Source organism: Pelodiscus sinensis, chromosome 4, assembly GCF_049634645.1.
Source record: "Pelodiscus sinensis isolate JC-2024 chromosome 4, ASM4963464v1, whole genome shotgun sequence".
NCBI lineage: Eukaryota > Metazoa > Chordata > Testudines > Trionychidae > Pelodiscus > Pelodiscus sinensis.
In genome coordinates this window covers 84,230,826-84,251,719 of record NC_134714.1, presented here as the reverse complement: position 1 = coordinate 84,251,719, position 20,894 = coordinate 84,230,826, and the positions used below count along the sequence as shown (strand labels likewise).

Genomic DNA, 20,894 nt, shown 5'->3' with positions numbered 1-20,894 from the left:
GGTGATGAAATTTTTGGGTGTAAAAAGTACAAAAATAATAAAGCGCTGTAAAACTTAAAAGAAAAATTCAGTTTTCTCCAAATTTCCATTGTGTTGACATACCCCTCCAGACTTCTCTTGAGTACCCCTAAGGGTACTCGTACCACTGGTTGAGAAACACTGCTCTAGGGCTTTGCTTACTTTAAATAGCTTTCACTTGTTCTCTAGGAGACTGCTCTATAATCCCTGTTAAGTGATATTTCTTCCTTTTCTGTCTGAGGAATTTCTGGCAGCTTGTGATAGAGGCTGGCTGGTCACCTTTTAAACCGAGTTGTAAATATTCTCCTTGCCAAGTCTGTCTTGAACAGTTACTGAGATCTGTAGACATGACTCTAGCCTCTGGGTACATTTGTGTTAAAACAAGCAAGAAATTCTTCTTCAACACTTCTCAAGCCCAACCTGTAGATAAGGCAATGATTGTCTCTGGCTAGGAGCAGTCTGGTGTTAAGTCAGGTTGATAGAGTAGGAGTAATCCTGCTTTTACTCAAGCAAGGATAATTACTATATATAAAATGGCGTGTAAAAAAGTGACTTTTCTATCTTGATATGGAGGCAAAGCCAGTAGAGTCTGTCCCATCATGTAATGCTCCAGTTTGATACCAATGACAAGACCACTTAAGTCAAGTTGGGTTGAGCAGTAGACACCTGTATAACTATGTACATGAGTATCAACTGATGTCAGGAGCTTCAGAGGGTAGCAGAGTTAGTCTGTTACAGAAAAAAACAACAAATGGTCTAGTAGCACTTGATAGACTAACAAACATGTAGATGGTATCATGAGCGTTCGTGGGCACAGCCCACTTCTTCATATGATTGGAGTTATGTCAGGGCGCCAGTATGCTAAATGCTGTGTGCTATACAACTCCTAGTGAGAGTTACAACTGAACAGGCAGGGAACCAATATGTAGAAGAAAGGAAGTACTAATATCCTCAATTTATAGGTGGGGAACTGAGGCACAGACCCTAAATGACATGCCCAAGATCAAACAAGACAGTGGATCCAGATCTTCAGAGTTCAATTCCAGTGCCTTACATACAAGACCCAGTTTTCTCACAGTTTTGATTAGCTGTTTCTGGACTGATTAGACAAGCCATAAGCAGTACAGTCTACTGCTTTGTATGCAGCAGAGCCCACTACAGCATGCTTCAAAAAAGGCAAAACTTACCAGTTGTGCAAAGCTGTAATATGGGGAGAGGTGGCCCTTTGCATTGTGACCATAGAAGGAGGGGTAAAGTTGTGTGTGCACTGCTGGCTGCTGTGTGTGGTTATTGTGAATGTTTTCTACACCAAATCTAAAACTGTGACAGTGTACGCACTACAATACAACTTTTGTGGGGGAAACATCCAGTTGTGGCAACAAATTTCCACCTCTTCAAGAGATTTTTGTCTTTTCCCCTCTCTTTGTTGTTGACAGAGCCAGTATAGAGACTATTGTTTGTTTTGTCAAGAGAACTGGCTTCTGCCAGTATCCCACAATGACTGTCTTGATGGCTGTGCTCAGTGTTTTGTGATGTCTGCTGTCCTGCAGGCATTCACCCCTCTACTTTCAAAGCTCCAGGAAGTATCTGACAGCTGAGTGAGATGCTCTGTTTGGGGAACAAACAAAGAACAAATGATTGGAATGCTTCTGTTCTACCCTGCACTAGAAACACAGCAGCAGGCAAGCTGCTGCAGGGGGATGGCTGAAGAGACTTCTGTGCTGCTTTGACAGCTCTTAGCACAGTGAGCTCAAAGTCACGAGAGAGTCCCAAGAAGTGCAGGGATTAGCTCTGCCTTCCCCCAACACTTCACCATGGGATGCTTACCCACGTTACTTTGCTCTTTTCTTTTGATAGGGTGCAAACAATGTGACAATGAAATGTTGATAATGGGAGTAGGGATGTAATCGAATAGTCAGCTATCCGATAAGCAAAAGCTTATCAGATAGTCGACACACTAGTCGCTTCCGCCACCCTTGCTGCCTCTATCACAAAGAGGCAACAAGGGAGGTGGGAAGAAGAGTGGTGCTGGGGGGAGCCATCTTAAAAGCAGCGAGCGCTTCCGAGCAGCAGCGCTTCCTCTTTGAAATGATTTCAAAGATTGAAACACTGCGTGGAGCCCGCTGAGGTTCTTGTACATTTTGAAGCGGAAGCGCCCTCATGGAGCCCGGGCTTAGCTGGACTCCCCATGTGGCGTTTCAATCTTTGAAATGCACAAGAGCCCTCTTAAACATTTCAAAGGTGGGATGCCTCTCTAGTCCTTATTGACTAATAGAATAATCGGTGGAAATCCCATCAACTATTTGATTAGTTAATTAATCGAAATTTAACAACCCTAAATGGGAGGCAGAAAAATTGGTTTGACCAGTTTCCAATTTGGTGACTTTTTCATGTCAACAGCACTTTTGTTGCCAAACCTTCCCAGTGTAGACAGTGTAAGACTTTAGACTTCAATGTACTCTTTATTTTCCTTTCTTTTTTTCCTTCTGTAACATTAATTATTTATAATGCTGTAGCACCTAGGATCCCCAGTCATGAACCCATAGTGCTAGGTGTTGTACAGATGCCAAATAAAGACAGGTCCTGGGCATGATGAGTTTGCAGTCTAAGCTCAGAGGAGTACAAGGAAACAATGAGAGGCAGTGATGCATGGTCTCAGTATGCTAGAGGCCTCACCGTTGTGAAGTCTGGATTTTTTTTTTTTTTTTTTTTTTGGTAAGCATCACACAAAGGAGTTGTAAGAAGGGATTTGAAGAAGGCTGAGAGAGCAGTGTGGCTGTTTATGGAGAATATCTCAAATGTGAGAGGCTGCATGGGAGAAATCAGGAAGTTGCTTGCTGGAAAAATTGAGCAGGGACAGAATGGAAGGTGGCATGTAGGTTGATTGGAGACAGGACTTGACATTTTGATAGTGAATGAGATAATAGTGAGGATAGGTTGTGAAGAGCTGAACTTTAAACTGTTAAGCATAGACAAAGCCTAAGATTTAGATGCAATATGGAGGTGAGGCCATACGGGTCTATATCAAAGCTGATACCCAGATTACATGCAGGATGTTGGTGGTGTTGCTTGAGAATGGAGACGAGACAGAGTTTGGGGGTGAGAATCAAGAGCTCTATTTTAGTGATGCTAAGCTTGAGTTAGATGTGAGACAAGGAGATATGAGATGGAAAGATTTTTAGCTTGGACAGATCAGCGAGAGAGGTCTGAGAATTGTCAGCTTCGGTTATCTTGTTTTGTATATGAGATTTCTCCCTCTATGCCTTGTATCTGAGTGGAGAAGAGGAGTAAGGTGAGAACGTTGTGGAGCCGCTGCAGAAAGTTGAAGGAGGATGACATAGGTTCACTGTCCTCAGGTTCTTCCTATCCTTCCCTTGATATGGCATTGGTTTAATTGTCCACAGATTCTTCTCCCCCAGCCCCTCCCTTCAGCTTTTTGCCTTTTCTACACTGGCACTTTACAGCACTATAACTTTATGGCTCAAGGGTATTGAAAGCACCAGTTTGAACTAGCTGCAGTGTTGGGAGCCTTGTTCCCGGTGCTGCTAGCTATTCCCCTCACAGAAGGCATTTTACATACAGTGCTGGGAGAACTTTCTGTTTAAAGTGCTGCCACAGCTGCGCTTTAAACTGTTAAGTGTAGACAAAGAACATAAGAATGACCATACTGGGTCAGACCAATGGTCCATCCAACCCAGTAGCCTGTCTGCCAACAGTGGCCAAATGCACCAGAGGGAGGGAACAGAACAGGTAATCCTCATGTGATCCCTCCCCTGGCACCCACCTCTGGAGAAACAGAGGCTTGGGACACCATTCCTACCCATCCTGGCTAATAGCCATTGATGGACCTAACTTCCATGAATCTATCTAGCTCTTTTTTGAAAGAGAGCCTCAGTCGCTCTCCTCCCTTCAGTTCTGTTTTTAATTTCCTTTGTATCCCTCCTCTTCCCTGAGCTGCTGCAATTCCCCTGCTAAGTTTATTAAGCTGGCTGTTTCACTCCCCTGCCTTTCTCTTGTTTTTCCTTGTCCTTATAAGATGGTTATACAAATAATAAATAACTGTAGTTAGCTCCCTTACTTAAAGTAACATCCTTCTGAAATGGCCAGCCTCTTAATGACTGTATGCTGAACCCTTTCATTGCTAGTTGTTGCCTCAGCCTGTTTCAGAGATGTTGAAACTGAGCCCCAAATGTTAGCTATAAATTTGTATTTTCATCAGATTTGTTAGAAGTTCCACCTTTGCCTTGGTCTTATTTACACATTTGAAGCCAATATTGTTGTGGATTTGAGAAAAGTGGGGATAATATTGAGTTATAGCAGCACCTTGGTTGCAAACTTAACTATGGAGAAGTTACTGTCACTTGAAATTGCCTGATGTTTAAATGGTCATTAGAATTCAGAGTCAACATACTGCTTGTAAGAATGGGGCATTCACATCTCTTTGAGCTGTCTTAGATCATGTTTGAAAGTTTTGTTGTTTTTTTTTAATTTGCATAAGTACTAGAAACTTAATTTGCTAAGGCTGCTTATAAACATGTTCATAGAAGGCCGCATTAAACAATACACAAAACAGATTGCTGCTTCTAAGACAGAGGTGGGGAACCTTTTTTGGGTCGGGGTCTGCTGACTCTCAGAAAAATCAGTCGGGGGCGGCACACAAGCAAGAAGTGCAACCTCCCCCCAACAAACTCAACCCCCCTCACTGACATGACCCTCCCAACTGAAAAGAGAGACATTCCCCTTGTACACCTGAGCGTACGGAGGCCCAGTCTAGTAGATTTTGTGTGCTCCAGTCCTGTGATAGAGCAGCAAGGGCTGGAGCACCAGCATGGGCTCCTCAATGCTGGGGGTGGGGAAACCCTGAGCATTGAGAGCCAGAGGCCTCATCTGCCTCCAAGGCCTGAGGTTTCCCACCCCTGCTCTAAGAGCTTACATTCTAAAAAGACAGAAAATGACAAATATTTTGAAGTCCTATCCTAATCTGCAAGTCAGACCATTCGTTACTCTTTCCGGCTTCGTTCCCATTTCACTCTTACAATATACAGTAAAACTCCATTAGTCCGGCATCCAATGCTCCAGGACTCCTGATGGTCTGGCACTGTCAGGAACCCGGAAGTGCTGGAGAAGCCAGGCAGGCTTCCCCCATTCAGCTGCTGCTGAAACTGACCAACAGCTGAATCGGGGAAGCCGGGAGCAGAGCAGCTGGGGTGCTGCCGGATTGGTCTGGTAGCGCTGCCCCTCGGGGCTGCGGGACCAACCCGGCAGCACCCCAGCTGCTCTTGGGGACGCATGGGGCAGAGCAGCTGGAGTGCTGCTGGGTTGGTCCCGCAGTGCTAAAGGACGGCGCTGCGGGACCAACCCGGCAGCGCCCCAGCTGCTCTGCCCCAGGGGTCCCTGATTCAGCCTCTGCTGAAACAGATCAGCGGCTGATTCCAGGAAGCCCGGGGCAGAGCTGCTCTGCCCCGGGCTTCCTGGAATCAGCCACTGATCTGTTTCAGCAGCGGCTGACTTGGGGACCCCTGGGGCAGAGCAGCTGGGGCGCTGCTGGGTTGGTCCCGCAGTGCCGAGGGGCAGTGCTACGGGACCAACCCAGCAGCACCTCAGCTGCTTTGCCCCAGGCGATGGGATTCAGCCGCTGCTGAAACTGACCAGCGGCGTCAGTTTCACCAGCAGGCTGAATCTTGATGCCTGGGGCAGAGCAGCTGGGGTGTTGCCGGGTTGGTCCCGTAGCGCTGCCCCTCGGCGCTGCGGGACCAACCCGGCAACACCCCAGCTGCTCTGCCCTAGGCGTCCCCAAGAGCAGCTGGGGTGCTGCTGGTTTGGTGCAGTAGCGCGGCCCCTCAGCGCTGAGGGACCAACCCGGCAGCACCCCAGCTGCTCTATTTCAGGCATCCCCGGTTCAGCTGTTGCTGAAACTGACCAGCAGCGGCTGAATCAGGGACTCCTGGGGCAGAGCCTGACTATCGTAAGGGGGGGGCTATGAGGAGTCTGGGGTGGCATCCCCTCGCAGCGCACTCCAGACCCCTCATAGCCCCCCCTTCTGATAGTCCGGCATATTTGATAATCTGGCACCCCCTGGGTCCTAAAGGTGCCAGATTATCGGAAGTTTACTGTATTCTCATTTAGTTACACCCTTGTTTTTACTCTATTCATTTAGAGATGTTTCCAGTTTACTGCCCTGCTCCAGCTCCACATTTCCTTCTGCTGAAAAGTAGCTTGGTTTCCAAGCCCTGCACTGCCAGGCTCTCTGGAGTAATCAGGAGCCCCTGCTCATGAGATGTCAGGTGCCAAAGTTAGCTATTTGGCAACTGCCAAAGAAATGCCAGCAAATTCCGTAGGCCAGCCCACCCCCAGCTGTGCTGTAGCATCATTGCTGACGGGGGAAAGAGCATGTCTGCCTCTCTCCCAATTGTTTCATTTTTGACTCACCATTCTGAGTGGAACTGTTTCTTACGCAAGCTTTCTTGCACCCACTGTAGCTTCCTATTTTAGGAATAAACTAATGCTGCTGCTGCCCTTTACTTTGATTTTTTAATAGTGAGGGTTGCTGGGAAAAACTGATGCTCCTTCCCTCCCATAGTGACTAATAGGGGTTACTCTGTTCCCACTGCTGAGCTACTCTTGTGTGTCTAAGAGCTGGGATTGTTTCAGATTTCTTAGAGAGCTCCGGCCCACTCACACTGTCTCTGCTCCCTTCTTCTCTTTCTTCTGCTAGGGCAGGCTTCCTCAACAGAGCTCCACTGGGACAGTCTTCCTCCATCAGCCTTTGCAGTTATTGAGGAGGAATAAACTCAGGATGTCAAAACTGCCCCTTTGATATAAAGAGAAACCTGGACTTTCCAGCCTGTTGTGATTGGCAAATACTCCACTTCCTGAGGCCAAATTAATATATTATAAACTGATCCAAATTGCCCCCATTATCCTTCTTGGATAGAGAGCAGATTTATTTGTACATTATATGTTCATGAAATGTGAAAAGGTCTGGAGCTCTCTGTGGAGTTAAATCCATGACTTGTGCCAGACAGTTAATGTAATATGTTTCAGCCCCACCACCTTAAATTTTCTGCATCCCCTTCCCATTTAAAAGGCAAGAGTTGCACAGGGTTGATGAGCAAGAGGAACCTTCCCCAAATGATGTACTTAGACATGTGTGAATTTGGGAAAAGTGGCCTGTTACATATCCCCTTGCCTTAGTCTCCACCTGGGTATTGTAGCTTCTTCTCTTGTATTTGCCTACTGTAGTCTGTTGGCAGTACAAGCCACTTGGAGTGGAAGCCTCTGTCCAAGCTCCTTGAATCTACATCCCCTCTCAGTGTGAGTCCAGAAACTCCTGGAAGCTGTGGGAAACCCATCAGTACCTCCTTTGAGGTTACAGGATCCTCTTCTCCTGGAGTCTGCATTTGATTACCCATACAACAATAATCTTAAAAACAATCAGAAGGATTGAAACACATGCTTTTCCATTTTTCTTCAGTTACCTAGATGTCCTAATTAAGTAAAACTTATGAGCAGATCCTCAGATCCACTATCTCCTTTCCCTTTACTAGTCTACCCTGTCTCCCCACTGTCTCTCCTTGAAAGAGAGGAAAATGTTGAAGGTTTAAGGACACTGCAGGAAAATGTTGAAGGTTTAAGGAGACTGCAGAAGATAGTAAGAAGCATTTATGTACATTATAGACTTCATTAAGCATGTACTATCTATATGCATGTGCTCACACACATTTGGTCTGTGTCTGTATAAATACACATAGCAAAGATACTTGGGGACCAAGCTGCCCTGATTCAATTAGTCACTTTGATACATAATTGTTGACTGAAGAATTCACACTCAGTACTGATTCCCCAGGGCTCTGAGCCCAGGAGGACTCTGGGCCTGAACAAATGGAGAGAGACCTCAGTAATATGAAATTAACCAAAATAGCGATGACTCTGGCTTTCTCCAGTTGAAGCATTCTGGTCTGTTGGGTAACTAGCATGCATTTTAAGGATTCCCCCTCTCCCCCCCACACATACATATTTAATTGGTGGCTCAAAATGACTGCCTTTTTGTGTTTGGCAGGGACTCTGCAAAGATCCTCCTGTTTTTCTTGAGAACCTGCTGGAACTGACATCCAAGGAGCAAGCAGGGTTTATTATCTGACAAAGTGGTCAACTGTTTTATTTGAATTGTAGTTAATTCAGATTCCTTCCCAGGGAAAAGCTTCCTGGCCTAGATTCTGTCAGATGGTTGATAGAGCTTGTTTTTTGTTTATAAAATGCATCTGGTGGGGCTGAGTTCAGACAAGAGCAGGGCTCTGGGCACATATGGAGGTGGTCTTTGAGCTGCTCTCCCATAGTTCTGGGCTGCCTTAGGAATGACACTGCCCCTCCCTGCATCCTGGAAAGGCAGTTTGTCCTCCATCTCCTCCCAGGTAGGTAGGAAGCCTCCAATGCTTGCCTCACAATCTGAGGTATATCTGCTTGGCTAGGCAGACGGAGCCTGTGGAACTTTTCTACTGCGGAAGAGTCCTCTGTGAGTGATGATGGTGGACCTGTAGAGCACTGGGTCTTGAAGTTGACACCCCAGTGAGATGTATCGTATGTGGAGCTCTTCACTGCTCTGAGGGCTGCTATTTCAGGTGCTGTTTGCATGCTCAAGTAGGCATCATTGTGTTAGATTCTGGCACTTTTCAAGCTTTTCTTCCATGGGGGCTAGAAAGTTTTATTTTAAAAAGGGAAAAGCTGAATATCTGGTGTTCCCATGTCACTCCAGGCACAAGCATACAGTGTCTGTGCCTTTATCTGGTATTGGAGAGTTTCTAGTTCTGAATACAGAACTACAAACATGGAGTAAATAGAAAATGCAATAATTAGATTGACACAGTATTCTACTTTTTCCCCTTCCCCCCCAGTCCCAAAGAACTTCAGCCCTTGAAAAGCAAAGTGGAAGGTCTCTCACCCATATAGTCTCCATCTTTGCAGAGTCCCTGCCGAACTAAACATTATTGCTCTCAGCTCTGTTCTCAGCCTTTAGCACGTTCATCAAAGATGCATGCTTCCCCTCATTTGCAAACTAGTCTATTAGTCACTCTCTGGGTGCTTTATGATGAGGGACCTTTGCTTAGTGCTCCCTCATCTCTTGTTCTGATTTATGGCCTTTGTCAGCAAGCAAAGTAGCAGATTGAGTGTAACCTTGGGGCCACTTGAGGAATTAATCGCTCTCCTTGGCAGCCACAGCATTCACCCAGGGGAGATGAGGAGCTCCACCAAAGATGCTGCTTGGCTTTTGTGGCATAAGACATTTGAACAGAGGTTAAAGTCTGAGCTGGAGAGCAGAACTGCTATCGGGATGAACTGAACAATCAGTTCATTTCACAAAACCCAGTGAATTCTGGAGCAGATAGCCATGGTCTCAGGGAAGGGAATTTTATGTCCTTCTTCCACCTTCCTGCCACCTCTTCAAATCCAAGGCTCTATCTACCTGCAGACTTGCTACAGAATGCAGAATGGCCACATGGGGTTGTGGGAAGCAACCATGAATTCTTCTGGTGTTCAGTGACTAACAAGAAGTCTCTGCTCATGCTCTTTAGGCTTACCTTTGTTGGGACACCTGTGCTTTAAACTTCTTTTGAGCTGAATAGGCTATACCACTCCTCTTTTGGCCTCTCTGATGCATTTCTAGAGCACAGGCATTCTGTCTTACACCTTTATAGAAATGGAACCATGTGGTTCAGCTGCCTCTGGCTTCCTAGGACCAATGCTGATTTTGCAGTAGCTCAAGCACAAAATCTTCCAGAGCTCAGCTGTCTGGGAGTTCTGGATTCACAGTTTAACTCTTCAGGGATATGAGAGTAAAGCAAACAAACGCAAGAAATTTTGTCCAGTATTCTAAACACCATTATTCTTTACTTGGCATAACAAATTACAGCTCTAAACAAAGTAATAAACACACTAGTTACCTCTTGACTGAAGCATTCTCTGGGCTTATGACTGAGTCATCTGTGGACTCTAGGCTCTTGCTTCATGTGACTTTTCTAAAAGATCAGAGTGTATCTCCTGATCAGCTAACTTCTGATTTCCTTGGTTTGTCCCTGCCTCTGGGGTGGTGATGGAAAGCCAGTGTGGGGAAGTTGTGCAAGGATTCTAGTGCCTGCCCCCTTCTTGGTCCTGTGTGGCTGACTGGGCTTAGCTTCTGGCTCTGGTTGTTGCAAACTAGTACATGATGTTTAATCACTGCTCAGTTTAGGCCTTGCCATTCCTCTGTCATGAAGATGAGGGACCATTCAGGCCAAATTTGAATGAGAGCCGCAACCCATTGTGCCAAGTTGCAATGCCACTCATTGGCCAAACCTGGCCACTGTGATCCTGGAAGTCACAATGACCTCAGCAGGGAAGTAAGCCCAGCCAGCCCCATGGAACAGGAAGTGCCATTATAGTATGCTGGTGTGCTTATTTAGTACTTAAGGTGAATATTAGATTTCACAGGTAAGAAATATTTAGGAAGCCAGATATATATTTTTGTACTAAAACTATTTACTGGGTTGCAACAGGCCATCAAGGTCTACAAATGGGTCCTGAGCCCAAAAGGGTTGAGAACCACAGGTCTTAGAATGCTCTAAAGCAGGGGTCTCCAAACTTTTCAGCCCGAGGGCCGCATTAACTATCAAACAGCAGTTCGGGGGCCGACTACACACTTGAGGTCCAAATAAAAAACAATCAAAACATGGATGTTGTTAATTATTTATTTAATATTATTTTATTCAGTTATTATTTAATAACACATTCATACACTACACATGAACACCTGTATTAGTGTGAATGGTGAAATTGTTTCCTGGATGCCAAAATAGCAGACATTTCTGGCTTTAGATTTGTTGTCCCTAACATCAACAGTGAGCTGAGATTATCATCGGACAAGTTTGTTCTCAAATTGTTCTTCACGTATTTCATTCTTGAAAATGTTTGTTCACACAGGTATGTTGTTCCAAAGATTGAAAGGTACCTTGATGCAAAAGTTTTGACATTAGGAAAGTCTTCCTTGGGCAAAAACTGGTAAAAACCCACCAGTCCTATTTTGAACTTGTCCCTAAGGAGGTCATTTGCTTGCAACTCAATGACTTCCAGCTGCAGTTCATCTGGGCAACTGGCCACATCTGCTTCAAATGGGTTTTGAAACAATCTCACTTCTTCTGCCTTTGAATCCAAAAAGGTCTCCACGGGCCGGATGAGAGGGTCTCGCGGGCCACATCCGGCCCCCGGGCCGTAGTTTGGAGACCCCTGCTCTAAAGCCTGAAATGTTCTCTCTCAAATTCCTGAGGACTGAAGCAGGACTGACAAGGGTTCCACTAATAATGATCTCTTAAATTAGGTCCTTTTCAAGGAACCTGTAGAATTGTATACTAGCTCTTCTTTCTTTGAGCTTGAATAGGTTCTGTCTAATCCAAGAGAGGTATGAAATTTTATTTCTTCCCAAGAGCTTCAGTCTGGCTAGCTACATAGGGTGATGGTTCAAGATCCTTGTTTACTTGCATGGCTGTAGTAGACAAGTAGCAGATTTGAGGGTCTCAGCCTTTGTGAAGAGAAGAGACTAAACTAAAATGTGAAGATTTTTAGAGAAACAGATGCAGCCTGTCCTTGACAAGTTCATATGAATTGGATGGGATTTTGGTCTAACATTGCTATTCCTGCTGTAATGCTGGCCTCCAGGTCCATAGAAATTAATTATGAAACACCCTTTAAATGGGCACAGCATTTTAAGACAAGCAGGAGGTGATATTGGAGAGCTCTCAATGCCTCACTCATGGAGATTCAATTAAACTTTTCTGGGTTAATCCTCTTTGTAGATGGAAGAAAATTTAATACTGTTTAGTTCTCCATAGGGATGCTATGCGTCCACTGGGACCATAATCCAAGAACTCTGACAGATATTTGTGAGCTGAGAGGCATGGGAAGATATGATCCAACATCCTGCTTCAGTGCCACCTTGAATAGAATTATTGGACCCTACTCTTCTTGTGAGAAGATGCAAGACTGAAAGCTTAAAAGAATAGTAACAAAATTAGCAGAGTGACCATTCCTTTGGACCTGAAGCCTCTTGAATATACATACCGCCTCGCATTCAGTTTGGATTTTGTGAGGACTCTGTAGCTATCCTTAGGAGAGTGCTTCACTTTAATTGCTGTTTTTGCTTGGCAAGCTTCTGGAGGGTGAGGATGGAGGCTGCCTGAGCAGTAGCATGCTTTGGGGTGCACACTTGTCACATGCACTAAGCGTTTGAGTTGCTTTTTAAAGATCTTCCCTTTTAATCAATGCTCCCTTTTTGAGAGGGGAAGGAAAGCTGTTAATTTTGTACAGTTGGATAGCTTAGTTAGTTATTATTGATATGAGTGTTGTGCTGCTGGGTTTGAGACTCCATTGAGCTAGAAAGTTTTAGGAATCACGTATCCTTGGAAACTGAGCCCAGGAAGCTAAACTTGCTGCATTTGAATACTTCCTAAGATACTTCATGTATGAATCAGTCATTCTGTCCCAAGTGGCCTGGGTGATTAAGTCTTGCTGCCAGGAGGGAGGGCATGGGGTTAGTAGGGAGAAATTAATCCGCTAATGCCTGCAATAACATGAGGGGATTGGGTTTTTTTTAAGTTTATGGCTTCTGACATTCAGCTGCTCCATACTGGAGAAAATCACAAGTGCTCTGGTAGATGATGAAAATCAAAACTTCTCAGCGGATTGAAGGCACAGAAACATTCTTGGAATGCTTGGCTGCCCTGCAGCTCCAATTTCCTTTTCCTCCCCACTGTCTTTGCTGTTTTTTGTTGCCCATTCCTCTTTTGATCAGTGCGCTCTCAGGCGGCAAGCAGTTCGAGGAAAAGCTTCTTCCTGACTTGTCCCTCTCTCTCTTTTTTTTTTTTTTTTTAAATTCTGATTTTAAATTGTGTGTTGCCCCATATTTTGGGATTCCAGTTCCCTTTTTTCCTCTTTTGGACTACCACTTCTGTTTGCAGTCCAAGAGTAATAATTATGCGGGATAAAATGACAGTTCCAAAACCTTTTCCTCCGGTGCTGATGTCTGGCAGGCAGGCGGTCCGTTGAGATCACAACAGAGTGCTGCTGAGCAGAAGGCAATTTATATCTCCTTGTATTTTTTTTTAAAAAACAGCCTATTTTAGCAAGCTGGGCTTGAAGAATCTCCTAGGGTGTGCAGAGTTAATCTTCATCACTGAGGCATTGATTGACAATCTGGAGGATGTTAATGTGTGATTCTTCCAGTGAGCGGGGGAGGAGAGTGGAAATTGCAGTTTCTTTACTAATTGTACTTTAGATGTCATTTGTGACAATTTCATGTTGTCTAGACAGAGCTTGTGGAGCAATCGCTTCAACAGAGCCTAGTGTTAGCCTGCTATGGATCTGGGCAGCACAAAGGCAGGGAGTGGCGGGCGGGGGGCGGGGGGGGCTCAGTGCTCCAGAAAGGACACTTGAATCAAGCATTGCCAGGTGAAGTGTTTCTAGAGCAGATGCAACCCAAATTTTTTGTGAACATGTCAGACTCTTTACTTAGTGCTAGCACTTGTTGCAGCTGCAGTTCCTTCAGACTTTCTTTTTTGACCTATAACGGCATTACTAGTAATGCTGTTGGCATTGGCAATACTTTGGACTGCTTTAGCCCATGTTGCTAATGAAAATAACCCCAGTCTTTGCCTCCTGGCTGGGGCAGCTGTTTTTGATCAGGGATCACTGACTTCTGTTTGCAGTGCTAGGCATATTCTAGATGGGAGGGAGGATGAGTGATCCATTAGTCCATTATATGAATTTAAGATCTGGAGTTTGAAGTTTAAAGACTATGAAAGTGTATCATTTTAAAAGCAGGCACCATAGTCTCCTTAGGGATTGTAGGTAACAATATTAGTGTCGCAGATCATGGAGGCATTATTGATGATTATAAAAGTACCTCAATTATTGAACCCATTTATCCTGCTATGAAAATGAGCACAGAGCTGCAATTTGGTCCTCAGGGCCTTAGCTTGGAACAAATTATTTTAACTAATAAATCGTTTTGACATTAATGGTTTTTGGGGCAGGTCATCTCTGCCTTTTTCTGAAACAGCATGTAGAAATTACCCTTTTGGATTCCACATGATCATATTTTTCTGTGTTTTTGTTCCTGACTTTTATTTACATTGATGTCTGAATACTTAATACTCTTGATACTCTGAGAAGGCAAAGTTACAAGGTAACCAAAAACTGCATGTGGGCTTAAAATCAACCCCAGCTTCTGGCACCCAAACTTTTATGCCTGGCATTTGGATGTGACCTTAGAGCTGTGGTGTCCATCATGCTAGCCACTAGCCAAATGTGACTGTTTGGCTGGTTCAGTGTGGCTAGTTCACTATAGCAATAACCACCAAAGTGGCTACTGTTTCAGAACTGTTTGGACACCATGGCCTTGAAGTGTATGTAGGAAGGACAGGTGGGTGTGAGACATACTGATGACCAAGGTGATTTTGCTGTCCCTAAATTCAAAAGGCTTTACTCCTTGGAGCAACATTTTGGTACTTGATTGTTCTTTCAATTAATCTTTGCAGATAATCTCCAAGGGTGTGACTAGACTACATGCCTCCTTCAACGGAGGCATGTAGATTAGCCAGATCGGAAGAGGGAAATGAAGCCGCGATTAAAATAATCGCGGCTTCATTTAAATTTAAATGGCTGCCCCGATCTGCCGATCAGCTGTTTGTCGGCAGATCGGGGCTGTCTGGACGCGACGCGCCGACAAAGAAGCCTTTCTTCATCAGCACAGGTAAGCCTCGTGAAACCAGGTTTACCTGTGCCGATGAAGAAAGGCTTCTTTGTCGGCGCGTCGCGTCCAGACTGCCCCGATCTGCCGACAAACAGCTGATCGGCAGATCGGGGCAGCCATTTAAATTTAAATGAAGCCGCGATTATTTTAATCGCGGCTTCATTTCCCTCTTCCGATCTGGCTAATCTACATGCCTCCGTCGAAGGAGGCATGTAGTCTAGACACACCCCAAGAGACTACCACAGAGTCTGAGAATGCTCAGTGGAGTGCATGTGACTTTGGGCGAAGCCAAGGGCTGAATTTTTTGGGTAGTGGTGGGAGGGGAAAGTTATGGTGTTCAGGGGTGGCACCATGAAGCAGTAGCAGGAATTGTGACTTTTTTGGGAACTGAGTTGTACTCTTCAGGAGAAATAACAGAGCTTGAATCTGTGGAAAACTTACCCAGTGCTTAGGTAACTCAGCATTTACTGTCAGTCTGTGAAATCTTGATTCTCTTGGATTCCTCTAGTTGTTTTAAAGCAGAGACTTCAATTTTCAAACAATAATAGAGGTTTGGTTTGAGAACACATTTATCTTGAAGCGCCTAAGTGTTTAGCTTAATCACTATCAAGACTAGGCAGATATCAAGGCATCAGGAAATCAGCCCTGCTCTGCAAATTCAGGGAAGTTTACACTGCAGCATTTTTCTCTTTTCTGTAACTGACAGAGCGTAGAGCCACTGGTGCTCTCTCATGCTAGCTAGCTGAGGATGGTTAATGGACAGTTTACAGCTAATAAGCTATTCCCTGGTCTGATGCATCCATGCTGAGAGCAGGCAGTGCTGCACTTGGGAGGATCATTGTCTCAGTTTTTTCCATTGCGGTTACTTGGAGGCAGTTGTTTTTGGGGAACTCTGTGTAAAGCAAGGTGTTTTAGTGGGATTTTTTAAAAACATGAAAAACCACATAACACCTACTAGGGTGGACTTTTTGGTGTCCTGGGGTCTAACCTCCCAGCAAGAAATTTGGTGAGGGCAGTAAACGAACACTGTCCATGCCAAGAGCTTCTTTCAGCAATGGTTGCTTTTCTTATAACTCTGGGTTAATGTAGTTTTACCTTTGGAAAACTTGGTTTAAATGCTGGTTAGAAGACTGTGAGCCTTGGTCTACCTCACAAAACTGCTGCAATATGTCATCTTCTAGTGCTTTCTCATATTCATTTCATATTAGGTACGCACGCATGTTGCAGTACAGAGCAGTCAGAAATTTGCCCTAGTAGCTACCTGTCGGATCAGTTCAGGAGCCCCCTGGAATGGTGCTGGTATGGTGCCCTATACAGGACCCTGCTGACCCAACCCTCCTTCAGTTCCTTCTTACTGCCAGTGGCAGTTGTTGGAACAGTGACTCGCTTGCTTAGCAAGAGCTCTGCTCATCCCTAGCACTGGTTACTGTTGTGATCAGTCAGTTTATCCCTTTAGTGGTAGTTTTTGTTAGCAATGGGTATGAAGGGTCTTCCCCCTTCCTGCTTGTGTGCCCTCTAGGACTTGGGGTATGCCTAAGTCTCAGGGATTTGAGCTGTGCAGTTCCTGCTCTAAGCCTGTGCTTACAGATGACCCCTGTGATTCCTGTCTTGCATGTCTTGGGGAAACGCACCAGTCTGAAAAGTGTAGGATCTGTACAAGCTTCAGGCCTTGGACCAGAAAGGAGCAGGACTTTCAATTTTAAAGTGGCTCTTTGTGGAATCAGCACTCCTTCCCAAGCAGAGGCAGGAACACCGAAGACCTCTGAGCATTGCACCCCTTCCAGTGGTTTCTGATGCAGCTCCGAGAAAGGACTCTGCATTGCCCCTTTCTGGCACCCAAGCAGCCATTATCCTGGCACCACTCCTATTCCTCCACTAGGTACAGCAAGCAAGTGAAGGGGCACCATTAGCACCAATTGCTGCCGCATCTGAGTCTTCTGCCAGGGACAGCATGGACAAAGGGCCCTCAGGTGTGAGACCTTCAGGCCATGCACCATCAGCCACGCCAGCTCAGGGCCCTCCAGCAAGCCCACCTTTCTTGGACTCCCTTCAGCTGCAGGTGGAGGAGGCGGCAATGCCCTCCAGCCCTGATACTTTTGAGGTCTTCAGGGGTCTCTTTGAAGTGACAATGCAGAAGTCTCCCCTTGTATGAGACAAACTGATGCTTCCTTATCAGCAGGTGCCCTCTAGAGGCAAGCTGGTGATATTGGGACTTTTGGCGCCCAGACCTACTTCATAGCACCGCTCCTTTGAGCACTGCTGGTTTGACTCATAGTACCAGTCCCGCAGTCCTGGCCAACAGAGCTGCTCACAATTGAAGCTGTCCTAGGATAGCAGATCTTGGTCCCGCTTGATGTCCCGCTCCCGATCCCTGACTTTGCAGCCATACTCAGGTCTCGGAATTGCTTTCTGCAAAATTCCAGGGACCGCTCGTCATAAGCCTGCTATCCAAACTCCTAGCCCCGCTCTTCTGTTCACCACCGCTCTGTCTCAGTACAGATCCAACTCAAGACTGAGTGACTCTGCAGCAGCACTCTCCATCATGGCATCGGTCACCAGCCAGCCAACATTGTGCATCTATGCAAGACTGTTTGCCAGTGCCAACATACTCAGCTCCACCTTGGCTGTCTATGTTGGACATAAATTAATATTTTACATTATTTAAAATGAAGTTTGAAAAACGAACATGAGAGAGTTAAAATGCTTAATCTGTTCAATAATTTAAATTAAACTGTTCTCCTTAGCTGCAGCTCTAGCAAAATGGCTTGGATGTAATTAAAGGTGAGTTTCCATTAGCAACTGGTAGTCTGCGGAAAGGTTTACATTGAGCCAGTTGGTACTCAGGCCAAAAAGTTTGAAAACCACTGAAATAGAGGCACGCTTGGCCTCTCCCACGGAGAGACCGCAACAGGCTCCCTGCTGCTCCACAAGAGCCCACAAAGAGATCAGGTCTGTTACCATGGCAGTTAAACATCCACTCTGGTGTGGATGATGGACAGACTCTTTGAGTGTTCCTCATCCAAGCAGTTGATGTGTTAAACAACGCGTTAAGATGCCAGGTTTAAAACACTCAGCACATCCAAAGAAAGGCAGGATGTATTGTCTCTCCAGAGAAGGTTATCATGACTTGTGTCTCTGGGTGAACAAGCCCTTTGTGAGCTCTGAAGAGGTGAGATATTTTGACTTCTGATTTCAAGGGATTTGTTCTTCTGTCTTTGGTCTAGACCTGAATGAAGTTACCTGTGACAACGCATTTCTGAGTTATTCTGACACACAAAGTGAAACCTGTGCCAAAGATTCCATGTCCAGTGAGAAAGTGCTGCTGTCAGAAGAAATAAATTCAAAGTTTCTCCAATTTTCTTCAAAGATCGCCTCTACCAGGCAGTGGGGCTTTTTACTGATTGGTCCCTTATATTTTTGAAGCATGATTAATGTTAACTGGATCTTCTTGGGTAATAGCAACAGATTTGCTTTGGGCCCAATCCTAGCTTAAAATGTAATTGGATCAGGCCCTTTGTAAGCAGTTTGGGAAGTTGCCTCATTTGGCAATTATTATTAGGTATTATTTACATGATATAGGCATTGCCATCATGGTATTGACACGTGCATTTCTCAGTAGCTTTACATCTAAAATAGCCCAGCCCCATTGATCTCCATGGACAATGTACCTTTCAAGCAGTGGTGGTGAGGGATAGTGACATAGAATCATAGAATACTAGGACTGGAAGGGACCTCGAGACGTCATCGAGTCAGTCCCCTACCCCCTTGGCAGGACCAAATACTGTCTATACCATCCCTGATAGACATTTATCTAACCCTGCTCTTAAATATCTCCAGAGATGGGGATTCCACAACCTCCCTGGGCACTTTATTCCAGTGTTTAACCCCCCCTGACAGGAACTCCCTTGCTGCAGTTTAAGCCCATTGCTTCTTGTTCTATCCTTAGAGGCCAAGATGAACAAGTTTTCTCCCTCCTCCTTATGACACCCTTTTAGATACCTGAAAACCGCTGTCATGTCTCCTCTCAATCTTCTCTTTTCCAAACTAAAGCCCAATTCTTTCACTCTTCCTTCATAGGTCATGTTCTCTAGACCTTTAATCATTCTTGTTGCTCTTCTCTGGACCCTCTCCAATTTCTCCACATCTTTCTTGAAATGCGGTGCCCAGAACAATACTCCAACTGAGGCCTAACCAGCACAGAGTAGAGCGGAAGAATGACTTCTCTTGTCTTGCTCACAACACACCTGTTAATGCATCCCAGAATCATGTTTGCTTTTTTTGCAACAGCATCGCACTGCTGACTCGTATTCAGCTTGTGGTCCACTATAACCCCTAGATCCCTTTCTGCTGTACTCCTTCCTAGACAGTCGTTTCCCATTCTGTATGTGTGAAACTGATTTGTTCCTTCCTAAGTGGAACACTTTGCATTTGTCTTTAATAAACTTCATCCTGTTTACCTCAGACTAATTCTCCAATTTGTCCAGATCATTTTGAATTATGATTTTATCCTCCAGAGCAGTCGCAGCCCCTCCCAGCTTGATATAATTTGCAAACTTAATAAGCGTACTTTCTATACCAATATCTAAATCATTGATGAAGATATTGAACAGAGCTGGTCCCAAAAACAGACCCCTGCGGAACCCCACTTGTTATACCTTTCCAGCAGGATTGTGAAGACATGGTCTTCTTCACCCTGTAATTCTCATGGTTAGTTCAGTATTGTCATTCTGGCTTGTGGAAATGGAGGGCACTTGATAGTTTTGCACTAAGTTCAAAAAATACAGTTGCAGTAAATCTCATTAGGAATGTAAGTTCACATTAATCAGTTAAACTAGTTAATGTTAGGTCACATTGGGGCTGCCACCAGCTCCTAGCCCCCTTTGGAGCAGCCCTTGTCCACAGTAAGCTAGAATCCCCATGGAGAGACGCTGCTCTGGATACTGGTGCAGTCCCTTCCTGTGGAGCCCCAGGTTCTCCACAGACAGGAAGTGCTCGGACAAAAAGCGAGCCCTCTGTGGGGCTGGAGCAGCCCCCTGCTTGCAGCAGGTGAGGAGCTGCTCCAGCCCCCTCGGAATACCAGTTAATTACCAGTCAGGAAGCATCATCAGTTAGAGCATTGGGTTCCCAAACTGGGATATGCCCCCCCGGGGGGGTGCATGAAGAAATTCCAGTGGAGGTGTGAGGCAACCCTGCCCCTACCACAAGTTTTGCTGCCCTGCTCAGTTCCTTTTTGTTTTGTTTTTTCCCCCTTTAACAACTTGTGCTGGCCCGCTCAGTTCCTTTGTGGGTGGGTGGGTTTTTCAAAAATCAGAAAGGGGGGGGGGGCATGATGCTGAAAAGTTTGGGAACCACTGCAGTTTTTAAAAAGCTTTTTGGATTTAATTTTTCAAGTCTACCGTTTCATGGAAGCTGGAGTTTAATGGCAGCAATAGGCTTGAATGAGTGTGTTCTGGACTTCTGTCAGGCTCTGTGACAGGAGGATGAGATGGGCTATACTACATATGGTTGTCATGAACCATAGAGGCTAGGTTTGAGAATATGCAGCTGCACATGCTTTGCTTTCAGTTCTATACAACTAGGATTTATGTGTATGTTTCAGTCTCTGCTTCTCCCTCTGACTTTAACAGAGTGAGAGAGACTGGGCCACGACTGCTGACAGAATTTCTGTGTCCCTGGGCAAGATTGGGGGAGGGGGTTCAGGGTCCCCAGAAGGAGTGGGTAGTTGGACAGAAGGGGCAGGTCTGGAAAGCTAGCCTTTCCCAGCCAGCCCTTCTGCATTGCCTGGCCCATGCCATCCTAGGGGTCCCGCTGCTGCCGTGGTAGCAGTGACGGGGGGGCCCTGAGCCCCGGGCCAGCTGCCCCACCCCCAGGTTGGCAGCCTTGGTCGGGACTTGTCCTGATAACCTCTTTCTTTCTCCTGGCCTCCAAACTATGATGCGGATGTTTTCCCGTAAATCTCAGCTGTGACTCTGTGCTCTTTCAGTAGCAGTGTGTGCTAAAGATCAGTCCTGATTGGAAATACTGTGTATTGTATCCAGAGAGCAGAAAATTCAAACCAAAGGAGAAGTCACCCTGTAATACAAATATGAAACTACATTCC

At 45.4% G+C, this 20,894-nt stretch overlaps 1 protein-coding gene across 3 annotated transcripts in view; it reads left to right on the top strand.

The window, feature by feature from the left end:
* Positions 1-20,894, top strand: part of AMBRA1 (autophagy and beclin 1 regulator 1) — a 224,049-nt gene that overhangs the window by 44,958 nt on the left and 158,197 nt on the right. The gene's annotated exons all lie outside the window — the stretch shown is intronic.